This window comes from Nicotiana attenuata, chromosome 9, assembly GCF_001879085.1.
Source record: "Nicotiana attenuata strain UT chromosome 9, NIATTr2, whole genome shotgun sequence".
NCBI lineage: Eukaryota > Viridiplantae > Streptophyta > Magnoliopsida > Solanales > Solanaceae > Nicotiana > Nicotiana attenuata.
This window is the reverse complement of record NC_031997.1, coordinates 24,603,282-24,608,479: the sequence shown is the minus strand read 5'-3', so window position 1 is coordinate 24,608,479 and position 5,198 is coordinate 24,603,282. Positions and strand designations below refer to the sequence as shown.

Sequence of the window (5,198 nt, the reverse complement as noted above, 5' to 3'; positions counted from 1 at the left end):
AACTGCCTTATTTGTATTACGTGAAGCATGCTAGGTTAGAATTATCTGTTTTGCTTTGGTATGAAGTTGAGCTTAATTGAGTATTCCTTTTTGCTATTGTTGTATGTTTTGTTTTGGGGCTACGGGAAGGCATTCCGGGAGACCCCCTGTACGAATTTTTGATTGAGCTGAGGTGCAGGATACCGAGAGATCCCTGACACGTATATTGAGGATACCAAGAGATCCTCGGGATACCAAGAGATCCCTAGCATATATTGAGGATACCAAGAGATCCTCGGGATACCAAGAGATCCCTAGTATATATTGAGGATACTAACAGATCCTCGGAATACTGAGAGATCCCCGGTTATTATCCTTGTGATTGTTTTGCCTCTGTATCAGTTGTAGTTATCTTTATATCCTGTGATACTTTTACTGCTGCGCTTATTTATACTGTTCTTATCTACACTGTCGAACGTTATATTTCTTTTATTTATTTAACCTCAGTAGGGCCGTGACCTTCCTCGTCACTACTCGACCGAGGTTAGGCTTGGCACTTACTGAGTACCGCTGTGGTGTACTCATGCCCTTCCTGGCGCATGTTTTTCATGTGCAAATCCAGGTACCTCTACTTAGACTTACCATCCTCGAGGCGAGGCAATCTTACGGAGATTTCGAGGTATATCTGCCGCGTCCGCAGACCGAGGAGTCTCTCTCCATTCTCTCTTGTAGAGATAGCCCTTCTATCTTTACTGTTGATGTAGACATTCCGGAGTTAGAGCATTTTTACTATATTCGTAGCTTGTGATTCATGGGTTTCCGGGTTTTGGGAATATGTGTTAGTTTTTTGAGAGTTAACGTTGTGTATGCCTAGCGGCACTTGTAAACGTTGTTTTATTACTCTATCTCTGTTTTAACTTGTTTTCTTCCGCAAATTTGGTTTATTTTTCGCATTTTAGGCTTAACTAGTCGTAGAGAGTAGGTGCCGTCACGATGGTTCACGGAGGGCGAACCGGAGTCGTGATAGTTATATTTCTGCACACTATATTAAATAATAAAATACAACTAATATTTATTAGATTAATATAATATATAAGATCATAATTTTATAAGATTAATATTCTGTCAAATTATTCGCAAATCGCGCGGGTTGTTATAGTAGTGGAGAGAAAAACAAAAATACATAATAAAATGCTATAGAATCTCAATAACCAAACAACCATACAAGTACAAAAACCGAGCTTATCTGGAGTGTAGATGCACAAAAGATATAGTGTGAAATATGGAAGCTCTACTTGTAAGAAAACTCGGCGATCCTACTCTGCCACCGAATGTCTCAGAAAATTCACCATTCGATCTCTCAACCTCTCGTCCAATCTCCTAATTTGGGGTCACCTACCTCCGTTAGAGTACGAGTCAAAGCAACCAGCTTGAATTTCGCAAATTACCTCCAAGTCCTCGGCAAGTACCAAGAGAACCCCCTTTACCTTTCATTCCTGGCTCCGATTACTCCGGCGTTGTTGATGCCGTTGGCCCTAATGTTACTAAGTTCAAAATTGGTGATCCCGTTTGCTCTTTTGTTGCACTTGCTCCTTTGCTCAATTCATCGTCGCCGATCAATCCGACTTGTCAGTTCTTCCTTAATCTCTTCTGCTTTATTTTACAATAATTAAACAATTCAAATGCGGAAAGCTTAATTTTCGTTTTCGAAGTTTATCTTCAGTATTGGAATTGATTTACGTGGTTTAGACGACACTCTCCATTTATATTGAAATGAAATGGGCCTAATAGAAGAATGGGTAAAAGATTAGTAGAGTCCACTTTTACTAGTTCGATTTGAGGTGTAGTTGTTCAATTGATTGGTTAAACGTTAAACAATTGAAATTAGTGTAATAGGGCTTGGATACTAGTGCAACAACAACAACAACAACATACCTGTGAGTTCCCACAAGTGAGGGTCTGGCCCGTCTGGGAGGGTGGGGTGTGCGTGGGTACTAGTGCATATCTTTCAATATACACGACGGGTTGTTTGGTTCAAAACCAGGCTATCCAAGGATTATAATCCTGGGATATAACCATGATAGATAATCCCAAATATTATACTGGGATAACCTCCCTAGTCCTTGTAACCAAGCAGCCCCTAAAATTTGGTAAAAATGGGAAGTGTACCCTTACTTGATTTCACGCGACATAGGTCAATGGACATTGTATATGAGCCAAACTAGACTTGTGCTTTTTTTCTTACTTTTGGGTTGGTTCAATGGTTTTAGTGTTCAAAAATGTCTTAAGTTAGCTGATAATTGAAGGTTTCGAGTACCTGATGGGTGTGATCTAGTGGCAGCGGGTGCACTTCCTGTTGCATATGGTGACATCCCATGTGGCTCTGGTGCATAGAGCACAGCTGCGTCCCAATCAGGTAGGGTCACCTTCCCTTGAGCTTTAGGGCATATAATGGTAAGGCCATTGGTGCATGATTTATCATACACCCGAATCATGTGACATACTGGTTTACAAATGGTAGGTGTTAATGGTACTTGGAGCGGCTGGAGGTGTTGGGCTCTCAGCGGTACAAATTGGGAAGGTTTGTGGAGCAACAGTTATTGCAGTTGCTAGGTACTTTTCAATTCTCAAGTGTACAAAAAAGTTCTTTTAAGGTTGTTGTGCTAAAAGTTATCCTTGTCTGTTAATCTTAGGGGAAATGAAAAGGTGCAATTTTTGAAATCTTTAGGAGTTGATCACGTAGTAGACTTGAGCAATGCAAACGTCATCGAAAGTGTCAAGGGCTTCCTGAAGTCAAGAAAGCTCAAAGGGGTTGATGTCTTGTATGATCCGGTCGGCGGGAAGCTTACAAAAGATAGTTGAAGCTATTAAATTGGGGAGCACAAATTCTGGTTATTGGATTTGCAAGTGGAGAAGTACCTGTCATCCCAGCGAACATTGCTTTGGTGAAGGTACTGCTTCTAAGCACCCCGATCTTTTTCTTTTTACCCCCTTTTGGTTCTTTCTTTCTAGTCGGCTGACTGTACCAGGCTTAATTAGTCCGGTTGCTGGTCAATTGAGTAGCTCTTAATTAGACATGTCCAAGGCTCCTAAGGTACGCATGTGGTGGGCACACTAGCTCCTTGAAGTTCCTACTAATAGTTTGAAATTTGAATTCAAGCAGTAAGTTAAAAGATCATTCTCAGAATATAGACTGTCTTGCCATAATCCTGATTGCATATACTATGTTGCAACATGCTAGCAACAACATTTCTTAGTCTCAAATAACAATCTAGAGGGATCTTGCACTGAAGGGTGTGGCTTAGTGGTCAATGAAGTGAGTGCAAACTTGGGAGACCATTCAAATTCCAGTAGAGACAAAACACTACGTGAATTCGTCCCATCTTCCTAGGCTATGGTGGGTAGAGTTATTCGGTACCTGTGCTGGTGGGAGGTAGCAACCCAATGAAATGGTCGAGGCGCACCCAAGCTGGCGTAGGTACCACTATTTCAAAAAAAAAAGAAAAAAAAAGAAAAGGAAAACCAATCTTGAAGGATCTAAAGAGTAGAAATTTCACGCTCTTGTCACAAGAGGATGTCAAGGCATGTAAATATTTTCTTTTAAGACATGCTGCTCCCAAATTATTGCATGAGAAGTTTGCTCCACCTTTCATTTCATAATATGGACAAGCTACTATTAATTATCCAGGTGTCTCATAATACAAGCAGTATGAGCAGCAAAGGACTTTCATTTCTTTTTATCTCTCTTTACTCCGTCATCCCAGCCTCCAAAAAGAGAAAGCTTATTCATTTTCTTTTATCCGAGAGTAATAACCATCATTTTTTATACTTTTTTTTCCATCAGAACTGGACGATTCACGGACTCTATTGGGGAAGCCATAAGATATATCAACCTAATGTGCTTGGAGATTCTCTGAAAGAGCTCCTATCCTGGTTGTCTAAGGGTTTGATTACAATCAACATTTCTCATACATTCAGCCTGGCAGAGGTAAGAATCCTTGGCATTTATCACTTTTTAGATCCAGAAAAAAGTAAGAAAAGATCCTAGTAATGTGCAGGGACTAGCATTTCATATGCAAAAAAAGGCTGTTCTGATCCTTACGGACCTTCAAGATAGTTAAAATCCTAAAGTAAGGTGCCCAGCTCTGAACATTAATCCTAAAGAATGCGGGCTTGCCAAGCTATTAAATGCTTGATTACTAGCTATTCAAGGTCCATCCTGGATCATCATGCACGAGAGAAACACAATGGCCTCTAGAAACTTAGAGGTCTAGGTCATAGGGTTACTATGGAGAAGAAATATGTGGCTAGGATCTTCTTATATCGAGAGAGGTAGTCTGGTGCATTTGTGCATGGCCAGTGACATAATCCTTCGTGCACAAGTACATACTGTTACATTATATTCTTCTTGACAACAGTGTTCAACTGAACCCATTCTGAACTGAAAGTAAACCAACACATGGCTTATCTGGATGCTCATTATTTCTTCTACAGTATTTGATATTTCTGCTTTCAATAACGAAGAAATTCTTGAAAAAGAAAAAGTAAAATATCAAATGAAGTTCCATTCAACACGGAAAATTTCTTGAAATAGGTTGTGACAATGAGTACTAAGCTTTATCTTGCTAGTCTCATACTTCTCTAAGCAACACCACTGCTAAAGTTGTTTTCTTTCTTTCGTCCGGTTGAAGAATTAGGGTGATTGTATTCCCTGAGTTTCCAGTTGTCAATAATTTAAACAGTCCGGTTGTCAGTCATACTGGTAGCATGAGTCAGTCCTATTACTTAGGACATCCATAGAAAGCTTAGTAAGCTATTGCTCATTAGTTTTTCTGGTTTTCTCAGAAATTATAAAAATGTTAAGAACTATTGGGGATTTACGTGCTATAATTGGGAACTTAAGGACTAAGGCCTCATTTGTTTGCGCTTAATGGAGGTCTGAATCTTAATCATTCAGATCTCAGAAATTAAGTGCGTTTGTTTTTAAAGGCTGAATCTTAATTATTCAGATCTTAATAATTAAGTGTTTTTTTTAACTTCACAATCGCTTAATGGGTCTGTATGATTAAGATCTATAACAGAGATTTAATTTCATTAAGAGGCTATCATCCATATTCATTACTAACTGCCGCCACCGCCCACCATTATCAACTACCACCATACCACCCACCACAACCATACTCAACCACCATCATCCTCAATCACAGCTGCCACCATTA

General features: G+C 39.6%; 1 pseudogene; it reads left to right on the top strand.

The window, feature by feature from the left end:
• Positions 1,231-4,458, top strand: LOC109232173 (annotated as a pseudogene).